The following is a 13,344-nucleotide window of genomic DNA, read 5'->3' on the forward strand; positions in this document are numbered from 1 at the left end:
AGTCTACCACACTCCAATCAAATCACTCCAATCCACCCAATCTAACCCACTGCACTTCACTCCAATCTACCACGTCACCCAAATCGACCCAACTCCAGTCCAATCTAACCTACTCCACCCCAATCTATCCCACTTCAATCTACCCTACCCCACCCAAACCACCCCACTCCAATCTACCGCATTCTAGTAAACTCCAATTTACCCTGCTCAAATCTACCCTAATCTACCACACTCCAGATTACCCCACTCCTATCTGACTCAAATCTACCCCACTCCACTTCAATCTACCCCACTTCACTCTAATCTGCTCTACCATAATCCACCTAATCTACTGCACTCCACTCTATTCCATTCTACCCTAATCTACCCCACTCTAATCTACTCATCTCCACTCGTCTTTACTCCTCTCCTATCTACCCTACTCAAATCAACCCCACTCCAATCTACCTCAATCCACTGCAGTCCAGTCTTCCACAATCAACCCACTCCAATCCAATGCACCCCAATATGTCCCACGCTACTCTACCCTGATCTGCCCCACCCCAATCTACCCTATTCCAATCCACCCAACTCCAATTCAATCTACCCCACTACACCCCAGTCTACCCCACTCCAATCTACTCCAATCTATTCCACGCCACTCTACCTCAATCTACCCCAGTCTACTGCATTCTAATCCACTCCACCCCAATCTACCCCGCTACACTCCCATCCAATCTACTGAACTAAAATCTACTATGTTAATCTACCCAACTCCCCCACTCCAATCCACCCCACTCCAATCTACCCCACACTGGCCAACTTTAGCACTGGTGATACTCACCGCAATTATGTTTGTTGGTTCCCCCAATGACCACTTTCGCCACTGATTCCATCACTACCATCCTTTAACTGTGCCCTCAAGGTTCACGGGAGGGTAGTCGGATCTGGCATACAGAGTTGAGCTCACCTCTATGGGCTTTCATAACTTGATGGCAATGCTTTATGATGGTATGGTTCCCCCTACAATTCTAGGTGTGACCTGAATGCTGTTTCTTGGATGCCGGGCTGCGTTGCCCCACGCGGGATGGGCTGCCACACTGTGGGAGGGCAGGTTGTTGAGAAAGTTGTCAGCACTGGAGGGTTTCAGAAGCTGGGACACAATTGGTATAATTCAACTGGAAGATGTATGGTCCAGTACACACATGTATTCTTTTCAAGAACTCCAAACTGAATATGCACTGGCCATAACCCAATTTCATAAATACCTACACTCTCACCATGAACTGCATACTCACATCATGCGGAGCACAACCCTCCTGGAATTCAGTCCCCTGATAGCCAAGATCATGATGGGTGCTCTGGGAAGGTGAGGCGTCTCTCAAATATATCATGCACTTACCATTAAAGACTCTGATGTCTCGCCTTTAGGTGAGATGGAAGGAATGGTTAGGACCCCTGGAAGATGAGGACTAGAGAGACACATTGATGGCTCCTAGGGTCATTACAATATCCTCTAAATTATGATTGATACAACCATACTATCTCCCTTGCAGATATCTCACTCCCAAACCTCTGCACAAGGCGGGCCTCCTTATGCACTCCAAGTGTTTCTGATGCTCCCAAACAGCTGCAAACTTCTATCACATGGTCTGGGACTGCCGAATCATATAACAGTTGTGGGAGGCGGTGGTGGCGGAACTCTCAACAATACTGGGTTGGGAAATGTACCTCTTTCCTCTACTGTTGATACTGGAGGTGTTTGAGGGTGCTAGGGGCACGAGATATGCAAGGCCTTGCTGGGCAAAGCCATCCTGGTAGCCAAAAAGAGACATAGCATCTCACTGTAAATCTGCAGGTCCTCCATCCAACACTCGATGGCATTGGGGGGTGGACTGGTGTGCCCAGCAAGAGAAACCGGTGGATGAAGCCAGGGGTTGTCCTGCCAAATACCACAAGATATGGGACAAATGGTGGGGGGGTCATGTTTAGAGTTGATGATTTAATTGTTATTGAAGTATCGCCTGTCTGGCTGTCATGCTGGCCCTGCATGGGAGCAATACTGCCTGTGATGACTTGTTTGATACAGGTTACGACGTGTTGATTGATATGATATTGACTTGTTATGTTGCTATAAAACAAATAAAGTTGTTTAGCAAAAGAATGTACCACCATGGTTGACGGTTGATTTCTACCCATATGAACTGTTTTTGCAACTTTAGGACAATGAAAGACTGGGGACAAAATTATAACGCACTAACCTATACCTTGTAGTTTCAATGCAGCTCTTTGATGACCATTTCTAGCTCACTGTTCTATGTTAGGATTTTAACTTATAAACTGCAAGTAACTAAAGTATATCTCCAGCAAAAGCAGTAACCCACTGACCTATTTGCATATATGCACTTTGTGATCTGCATGGTATACGTTCCTTAAAGCAGGCATATGAAACCTATGTGCTACCTTATGATGAGTTAAAACTTCCAACAGACAAAACTCATCTCTCTCCAGTAGGTCCATTAATCGCCAGAGTTATCTTGACATTTAATTGTTGAAAATTGGTAGAGGCAGCAGCAGTTGCTTTTAAAACCATAATATACTTGCCAACACAGCGCCCCACCCGAAGTCAATGCCTGGAGCAGTGGCATCAGTTTCACATCCCAGGAGCCGGTTCTGTACCCCACCCCAATCTACCCAAATCTATCCCACTTCATCCCGCTCTAATCTACCCTAATCCACCCCAATCACTCCACTCCATCAACTCCACGCCACTAACATTTAGTCATACTACACAGCAGCTACACTGGAGTACATTATGATTAAAACACATTGCCAAAGTCAATAGCCCCAGCATAGGGGAGACCTATTGGCTTTGCCTATGCTTGTTTACTATTTGGTGTCCCTGAGGAACTGTCTGTCTCTGCATTTGCATAACATGGCTGATCACCTAGCTTTTCTGAAGGTGCTAAAAAACTATCTTTTCCCTCTTTACGTCAGGTTTTGGTACCTTCCAATCCAAGACACATTTGCAAAGCATGCACTCTATAAGTTAATTTATTGATTAATTAATTCAGCCATTCAACATGTGGTCTAGGTATTCAGGGATATTTTGCTGACTTCCATTGTCATTCTTAGAACATCCATAAGTTTTGATGTTATCGCACCTGGTGCTGCTCTGAAACCTGCCCCAGCAAGGCACGTATAAGGATTGAGCTGCAACGGTGAGAGAGAAGATGCCTGACTTTAGGTCAAGAGTCAGAAACACTAACACAAATGATAAAAAAAAGGTAGTTCTGAATATTTTTCATATTCTTTTAGCCTATTCGGTAATATACTGTATAGTGATATATGGTAGGAGTTACTGACGTACTGATCTGTACATCTAAACACTTACAATAACAATCTATTTCTCTGTCAGCAGACCACTATGTCTGTGATTGCTTTTTAACTAAAGCATTTTTTTATCACAACCAGTATTCCTGAAAGGAAAATGTGATCCATTTAAAAAAATTGAAACTTTGAAGTTTCATTTTTTAAGAGTAGGCAGTGGTCCATGGGGCCACTGCCTGCTCTTAAAAATATTTCCGAACTATTCTCAAAGGGGAAGGGATCCCTTGGGACCCCTTCCCATTTATGAATGGGTTATGTTGGAAGGCAGATTATTAGTAGGGGTAAATACACACCTACCACTAGCAATAAGGCCACCAATCCAATGTTAGGTCCAGTCAATGTCTCAAAGCATCTGCCCTTGGCTCACCCCCTGGTAGCTTGGCAACCAGCAGGCAGGCTTAATTTATGAAACCAGTATGTAAAGCATTTAAATACACCAATACAGTAAATAGGTAAGACACAACACACAATAAAAACCCATACCAATATATAACAATAGTAACTATTTTTATTTTTAAAATGACACCAAAACGACAAAAATCCAATATAGAAAACCAGAGATATGAATTTTTAAAGATTAACAAAACAAATTTGCTTTCTACAGCTCAGAAATCAATAGTGCCAACCAGGGACATCTGGTTGACTAGACCGGGACCAAGTCACAATCTGAGGCTGACTGCGATGAAGCCCTGCTCGGATACAGTGAGCAGGAGGCCTAGGTCAAAATTATACCTTTGCACTTAGAAATGTTTCTGGAGCTTTTCTCTCTTGATATCATGCGGTCCCCTCCAGCAAGCCGATTTCAATGCAACGTCGTCAGATTGCTTTTTTTCGAGGCCCTGACCAAATCCTGGAAGTCTGAAGCTCTAGATTTTTCAGCAGGATGAACCTGAAATTGAGGTCGGGTCATTGTTGAAGGTAGTCAGCTTGACTCCTGACGTCGGGTTGGTCCACTTATGGAGCTTTTTCCCATAGTTGCTCAAATCTTCTCCAAACGTCTGTAACTTCTTCCTGAAGTTTCTCTTGAGGGTTCAAAGTGCCCAAAACACAAATCCAAGGGTCTAGAAGCTCTGAGATGGTCCTTGGAAGTTTAGGACTACACTTCCCACAATGCACCTGGCCAAATCCTTAAAAGTCCACTGGACGCACATCAGCCTGAGGACTTTTGTCACAGTTGGTGCAGGCAAGATCTGTTAATCTGTTGCTTTCAGGGAGTCCACTCCTTAGTCCTTTTTGAAGCAAGGCACAGTCCTTAGAGCTGCTGGTCCAGTGTGCAACAAGCGTAGTCCTTCAGAGTGCAGCCCTTTGGGTTGCAGACCAGGGTTCCAGCGCGGCAGTCGTTCTTCTTCTTGTGGCTTCAGGCAGCAGATCTGAGTTGATATGCAGCTCCCAGATATTTATTCAATCATTTTGTGGACATGCAGATGGCACCTTTATCCAATGAAATGCAGGATGCCACCCACAAGCATGACAGCTTCCTCCAAAGTATGGCATTTTCTTGTCCCACAAAGCACTGTCCAAAATCCAAGATGGATGATTTTGTTCCAGCAGAGAAAGACCTGGCTAAACCACCCTACTGATGTGTCTCATTCCATTAATACTCCCCCTTCAGACCATCTGCAAATTCCATTCCTGGGACTGCTCTCTGTCTGTGGGGTACAGGGTGAGTGGGTAGTCCTCGTTGGCATTCCTTTCTGTCCTGTTCTCTTTGAAGACCGGTTTGATTTACCCAGCCCCCTTCCTGGCCTATGCAGCTGCAGAACTCTCCCCATCAGATAACCTCTGCTCAGTGCAGACCACTTATCACCTCATCAAAGCAGCCTGGATAATCCTGTTAAGGCTGACCAATCAGAAGAGGCCACTAGCAGAGTGGATTTTGACTTACGGAAAAGAAAGTCCTATAACTTCTCTTTTGTATTAGTTATGATAAATTCAACAGTGACAAGTTGCTAGATTTATAATTGCCAATATTTTGATTTCATTTATGACCCATTTATCTGCTTCCTAGCAATATTTATGCTTATATGAAATATTTCAATGTTAGCCTATGGAGCTAAGTGTCTACAATGGGGAAAAATAAAATTGGCAGTTTTTCACTCACCATAGCATGTAAAACATCTTTTCTAATGCTCCTGTTTACATTTACATGGCACCCCACCCTTCTGGCCCCTAGCGTTGACCTATGTAAGAATTAGGTAGATCATCACTTTGGGAGCACCTTTAATTCCAAAGTCGAATTTGCACATATTTTACTTTTTGACAACAGTCTGCAAGGTAGGGCTGCCTTTAAAAATGACAGGAGGCAACACAGTAGTGCATACTCCAGTGCAGGAAATCTTCTGGGCCTCTAAACTTCCCTGCCATATTATATACTATGGACGTATAGGTAGTTTGAATCCCCCTTGCCTTATTATATACTAGTGACTTGCAGGAGTCTGTCATTGGCAATTGTAATTGTACCACATTACCGTCTACCTTATGATCAGAGCACTGACTCTGGGCCTGGTTAGCAGAGTCGAGGGCACTGTCAGGGTTATTTACCATCAGTATCAGTCAGAAACAACGGGGTGAACATGCTAAAAGGATAACTTTCTCAGAGGTTACCACCAACTTTCAATTGGCAGTAAACTGAGAATATTTTACAACTTAATTTTAGTCAAAATATATTCATACATATCTTTCTGATTCAGTATTAGGAAGGGACTCCCTCAACACACCCTTTCCATATACAAGTTACAGAATCACAATTTGGGCTTCATACATACCAAAAGGCATTATTGCAATCGCAAACGGTCTGATTTTGTGAACAGGGCAGTTTATGACCTCACAAATGCTTCATACATGTAGCTCTGGGAGTCAAAAAACACAGGCGTAAGGTAACCAAATGAAGCCTAAATTACTGCAGATGTGAACATGCGCTTGTGGTAGAATGCTAATGCTTTCACATTCAGGTGAGCTTATTTTTAGAAAAATCACTATTTGCTTTGTCAAAAAACTCTCATTCTGTCCTTAAAAGGAAAAGATTGTTGAAGCTGTTCAATGCCTGCTGTTGCTGACAATGGGCACTGATTGGAAGTAAAATGCTTAGGTGGTCTTTGCCTTTCATGAAAAGAATGCAGATTTTCCACAGTTTTAATGGGAAGAAAATCAGAATTTTATTGAAGACACGGAGGCTAATATTATGCACTACTCCTTTATTGCTCCAATACATAGAAGCAACAAAGAACTAGAATAAAACATCCTTAACATTCCAGAATTTCTTCAAACATGGATAATAACATAGAACACTCAACCATCTTCCTTCTTTTTTGCTGCCAATCAATCAAAGTCCCAAAACTTGACATCAATAACTTTATCTATTGTAGTCCACACAAGTTCCCTCGTTGTCAAGAATCCTCTGTGATGTCATCTACTTAGGGCCATATGTACGAACACATTTTCCCATAGACATAGAATGGGGAAAACCCTTTGCTACATCTGGCCCTTAGTTCTGTCATGAAAACAGTAAAAAATCAAAGACATCGAAAGGGTTGGGCACAAAATAGGGAAAGATAATATTAGTTGCAATCATGCTTTTCTTCTCATTAAAACTGTGAAAAATATGCATTTTATGGCAACGCACGGAGGTCAACATTATGCATGTTCAAAGCTCATCTATTACTCTTTGTTTACCATTTTCTACAGGTTTAAAGGAGAAACCTTTAAACAATGACTCACTTGGCAATCAGCTGCCTTCATAATACTACTTAAACTACTTCCTGTTACCAAAGCTTTACTTGCCATCGCACTTGTTGCTGAATGTGCCTGAAATGCACTCACATCAATTCCTGCTAACTTCATCACCTCCTTTACCCACCTTGCCAAAGTAGGCACAAATACTGTTCTGAAAGGCTGCCTATAAAAAATTATCAACTGTGAGCATCCTTGCTCTCTCAGCCCCACAGTCCCTTCCTCATACAGTTTCAGACATCGTACCATGCACATCAGATCATGCCCCTCCATCCTTGGATAGAAAATCATCCTAGACATGGTTTTGGAGTGTTTTCGTAACTCAAAACACACACCCTCAGGCTGACAACTTCTAGCAGTTACCTCCAAAGCTCTTTTATCCGAAACCCCTCTAAAGGACACCTAACAAAGCAGTATTGCCACCTTTGATGACAACAACTTTAATTACATCAACTCGTTACTTCCGCATCCTTCTACTTCCTTTAACACCTGCAACACATCTCAAAAAGATGCATACTCACCTTAGAGGAAACCTCCAATTGAACCCCCTTTACTATTCTTTCAACCAAAGCGTGATATCCAACCAGAATTCCATCCACTAATTCATTTCCACTAAACCTTTCTTAAACAGTTCCAACATATGATTCACCACTTCTACTATGGGTGCTGATACGGTATCCAAGGTCCTTGCAGAACACCAACCAGACCATCTTCTCCATGCTGTCCTGTACACCTTCAATGATCCTGGTGCCCAAGATTCCTTAATAAGCTGTGAAGCCTCCTCTGATAACCCAGAAACCTGCCATACTCTGTTGAAACCAACCATCCCATCAGAACTAACTGACCTCCTGTTACCAACTTGTGGTAATTCCCCTGGGTGCCCACAAGTAACTGCAGAAAACAAGATAATACCGGATTGTTTATCAACAGACTCACCACACCTGGGCATCTCACCTCTGACTGCCCAAACCGAGTTACTAACACAATCTCCACCCTCTCTATCCTGACCTTCAGGAGCAGTCTCTGAATAAACAAGAAAGGAGGGAACACATACAACCACCCTTCCCCTCAGTCCTGAAGGAAAGCATATACCCCGATTGCTTCCGGATCCGGTCTCCAGCTGTAAAACATCTGTGTGCATTCAACCTGTCTTTGAATAAATCCACCTCTAAAGGACCCCCATCTCCTGTCCAAACTAAAAAAAAAACTCTCTGTTTAACCTCCAATTTCTTGCATCCTTTAAATTCCTCAAATTCAAATCTGCCTCTAGATTGCTCTTCCCTGGAATATTTTGAGCCTGTACCATAATCTTCTCGTCCAAGCAGTAACTCAAGAACTCCTTTGCCCACTCCTGTAACCCTCTCAATTGTGGGCCTCCCAACTTGTTCACATAACATACTGCTGAAACGTTCATTTAAAGCAGCACACAAAACTTCACCTAATTCTTCTCTTTCTCTAACCAACTGCCCCCGTTGTCACCAACCCGCACCTTGTTCCCCATCAGTGCAGACTTGCATCAGATTCTATCACCACCTCTTGGACCTCCCCAAAAATGCCCCTTCCATTCCATGCCTCCATGTTCATCACCACCAATTCACCTGTTGCATTGCACTCACCTCTATCTTTTATGAATATTTTGCTCCCAAACATAAATGATATCCTTTCAATTTTTCAAACAACCCTTTAATGCAAAGGTTCCCAAAAATATTGCTAGAATTGTTGCAGATAAAAGTCCAAACAACCTCACTATCTGACACAAAGATATTCAAACTGACTGCTTTACTCTTTTCAACTTCTTGTGTATCTCTTTCACTTTGTTCATAGATAGCGTCAACACACCGTCCAAATTCTGTATCTGAAAACCTAAGAAATTAATCTCCTACACTGGTTTCAAACAAGACTTCTTGTTTACCACAAATCCTAGATCCTTCAACAACCTCACAGCTAAAATGAAAAAACATAGAGCTATATACCAAACTCCTTCTTTTTCATAACAAAGCCAATCTAAATAAGCCTTCCCTGACCTCAAACCACATGCCTCTCACTCCCTACACTTAGAAGCTGTTTATACATGCTAAAAAAACCTACTTGAAACCACGGTGTTTTGTTTTAAAATTACATTTTGTTATATCTTAAAGAATCTCAACAAACTACACACTTAAAATGTCTCAACAAACATTCTTCTTTTTCAAACTTGTTCTAACCTCTATTACTTATCCATCCGATTAAAACATATATTCTCATACACCTTGAAATAGTACTTATCTCTGTATGAGCAGCAACAAAGGAAGGAAGATGGCTGCGTGTTCTATGTTATTATGCATGTTCTAAGAAGTTCTTGAATTTTAAGGATGTTCTATTCTAATTCTAAGTTCTTTTTTGCTGCTGTGTCTGAGTGCAATAATGGAGTAGTAAAAAATATTAGCCTCCATGCCTTGCCATGAAATTTTGGTTAAACAACAAACAACAGAAAAGCTCTGTAAAGTGATCTGGGGCATCATCATAATAATGAAAAACGTATTCCATCCTAGACATGTTGAGGTTAAGGGATCTTTGATTTGGATTTGCTATTACAACCCTTGAGCTACATTGTTAAGATTCTACCCTACCACTGTAGATAATCCAATGTTTATCTGTATACATAACTAGGTTAGAGCCATGGTGGGATAACTCATTCTTGAATGATAATTATCTTATACACCGGCTCCAGCATATGGGTTATCCAGAACATGCCTGAAGTTGGATCCACTGTGAATGGACACACAGTTAATAGTGACGCTCTCTGAGATAGTTACTTCAGTTATCCTGTTCAATACTCCGGATCTGAAATACTCTAAAACCAAGTGCAGAAACATGTAGCCTGAATGATGCATAGAATATATATCTTGATTCTCTTGTTTTTAATAATGTGGTTGGGAGGTAAAAATTAATATATTTTAGCCAGCCTCAATACAATTTTACTTGAGACATACAATCAAGCTCTGCTTTACGGTAACATAAGGGCACTTCAGAGGTGGTGAGTAAGAGAAGAGGGTGACAATTCAGACTCACACAGGACATCACTTGGATCACAAACATGGAAGTAGTGTTTACCAGAGGTTGTAGCAGGCTGTGTACCTAGTGTTATACAGAGAACACTATAATAAAGTATTCCAATGTTGGTGAGGGTTTTACCACCAGTGTGACAAAAGTGGAATAACATATGGAAAAAGGCACCAAATAACTGAAATAGCTAGCTGTGATGTTATTAACCTTCTACAAGCTCACCCACCTTGGTTTATGTATTGTATATGTTGAGGATATTTGCCTATCCAATTCAATTTCCTCTCGCATTCTCTGACCACCATTATTGGCAATAGTTGCAGATAATTTGCACAATTTAGGACCAGGCACACAAAAATCTAGATTTGTGATTTCCTAATTAAACTTTTTACTGAATCACAATTAGGAAATTTGTAGTGTCTGATTTAAGAAAACTTAGGGCCATATTTATACTTTTCGACGCACAACTGCGCCAACGCAGTTGTGCGTCAAAAAATCTAACGCCATTCTGAAGCGCCATGCGGGCGCCGTATTTATTCAATGACGTTAGCCGGCGTTAGCCGGCGGAGCTGCCTGGTGTGCGTTAAAAAAAATGACGTACACCAGGCAGCGCCGGCGTAGGGCAATATGGAGCTTGGGCGTCAAAAAATGGAGCAAGTCAGGCTGAGGCAAAATTTTCGCCTCAACCCGATTTGCGCCATTTTTTTTCACTCCCAACCCCCATTGAAATGACTCCTGTCTTAGCAAAGACAGGAGTCATGCCCCCTTGCCCAATGGCCATGCCCAGGGGACTTCTGTCCCCTGGGCATGGTCATTGGGCATAGTGGCATGTAGGGGGGCACAAATCAGGCCCCCCTATGCCACAAAAAAAAAAAAAAAAACTTACCTGAACTTACCTTAAGTTCCCTGGGATGGGTCCCTCCATCCTTGGGTGTCCTCCTGGGGTGGGCAAGGGTGACGGGGGGGTCCCTGGGGGCATGGGAGGGCACCTCTGGGCTCCTTCCGAGCCCACAGGTCCCTTAACGCCTGCCCTGACCAGGCACTAAAAAACGACGCAAAAGCGGCTGGACGTCATTTTTTTTTACCCGCCCACTCCCGGGCGTCATTTTTGCCCTGGAGTGTAAATACGGCACACATGCCTCGGAGTCATTTTTTAGACGGGAACGCCTACCTTGCATATCATTAAAGCAAAGTAGGTGTCCACGCCAAAAAATGACGCAAACTCCATGAACTTTGGCGCTAGACGCGTCTAACGCCAGAGTATAAATATGGAGTTCGTTTTGCGTCGAATTTGCGTAAAAAAAAAGACGCAATTCCGGCGCAAACAGAGTATAAATATGCCCCTTAAATCTTTTAAATAGCAAATCCTAGTGAGTTAGAAATCGACCTGCCTCATTAATATTAGTCTGTGAATGCTTCTTAATAAAGCAAATCTTTAAAAAAAATTGCAGCCCATTTTCCTTAAAAACGGGATGTGCTTAAAAAGAAAAAAAATGAAGCTTTGAAGTTTCATATTGTTAGGAGTATGCGGTGGTCCCTCGTACCACTGCCTTCTCTTAAAAATATATTTTTTAACATTCTCAAAGAAGAAGGGGTCCCTTGGGGACCCCCCTCACATTTGCACATGGGTTACTACCTCTTTCAAAGTGTTGGTAAAAATGGATGTTTTGCAACCAGAATTCAGTCACAAAACATTCATACATACATACATGCATACCATTGCAATTCGGTATTTGCAAGGAATGCTGTAGCCATACAACTTTCAAATACTGAATAGCAATTTGGTATATGTAATTGCTTTTTTGTGGTCAGAAACAGGGCAATTTTGCGAACTGACACATTTCCGACAGCAAACGTTTTGTACATATGCCCTTAAATCTTTTTACTTCCAATGAATATTACATATGTATATGCAATTCTACAGAGGAATAAATTCTACACAGGAATGAATGACTTGCAGGGATTTGGGAATGAGCTTTTCAAAATATGGTATGCATTTACAGTTAATGCCACAAACACATGAATTTGCAAGCATCCACAAAATTCACTTCAACCATCCTAGAAATGGTCGGAGATATGCTCCTACCCTAAGGACTGGAGTACATTTCTCTGCAGGGAGGCAATGGGATGAGAATACCCTAAAATTGCTTGAAGTTTCAGGGAAAGCACTTTATTCACAGGTAAAAATATTTTTGTCATGAGAAAAACGTAAGAAGAAATATTCTATTGCATTGCTCAAAAACAATGCTATTTGCCAGTGCACAGTTGTACTCTGCCCACAATTCAGCAATGCTCAAATAGCATCAAAAAGATTTCAAGGGGCGCAAAGAGCGGGCATGCAAGATAGCCACAGCTTGGTGAGGCTCTGGCCATCAGAGGCATAATCTGGCAAAATGTAATGGTGTACATGCCCTAAATGACTGGTATGCAGTTGAGGTGGTTTCCCCCCTCCTCTACGGCCAGCAGAGCTGCTTGGGAGCTGCCTGAGAGCCCCAGAGACTGTGATTCTTGCTCCTGCTGTGGGTGTGTGGAGTTGGAGTGCGGCCAGGGCTTCTGCCTTTAGGGGAGGACGGCCTGGTGGGGCTCCAGGCCTGGCATGATCACTATGTAGTTTACCAGGGAAGGGGTGCTTCCATGACTGGAGGTTGCGGCTGGGGCCCTGACAGGCAGACCACAGTGTGAAGGCTGTCGGACACAGACAGCATGAGCATTGTAAAGGTTGACCTAACTGTGGTCTGGTGAGTGCATGGCTGCGGCCTGTAGGAGCGGGCAGTGAGGAAGAGGCCTCCTGGCACGGTGGAGTACTTGGCTGTAGTGTGGTGTAGGCCCAACCAGGCAGTGATACTGATGCATGCGCGGGCCACCCTGGATGTATGCTGCAGCTCATGGAGAAGCAGACCGGCCAGTGTGGGCTGCGGGATCCTGCGGGCCGATGCTGACCAACTGCTGGCATTATGGTTGGATCTGATAGATAGGAAATTCCCCCCAATGCAAAATAAGCCTAGACGCAAGTATCCCTCCACCTGTACAAGAGACAGGGGATGTGGAGGGACCATTTATTTCAGGAACTGGGCACCCTGTGGCAAAGTAAAATGAGCAGCTGTTATCAGCTTCTCTGAGCAGGACTAGACTGCTCTGCTGCTGCTAAGATACTTGCCACTATGTCATCCACTCAGAGGCTATTGGATGTGCAGTCCAAGAATG

This window comes from Pleurodeles waltl, chromosome 7 (genome assembly GCF_031143425.1).
Source record: "Pleurodeles waltl isolate 20211129_DDA chromosome 7, aPleWal1.hap1.20221129, whole genome shotgun sequence".
In the NCBI taxonomy this organism is placed as follows: domain Eukaryota; kingdom Metazoa; phylum Chordata; class Amphibia; order Caudata; family Salamandridae; genus Pleurodeles; species Pleurodeles waltl.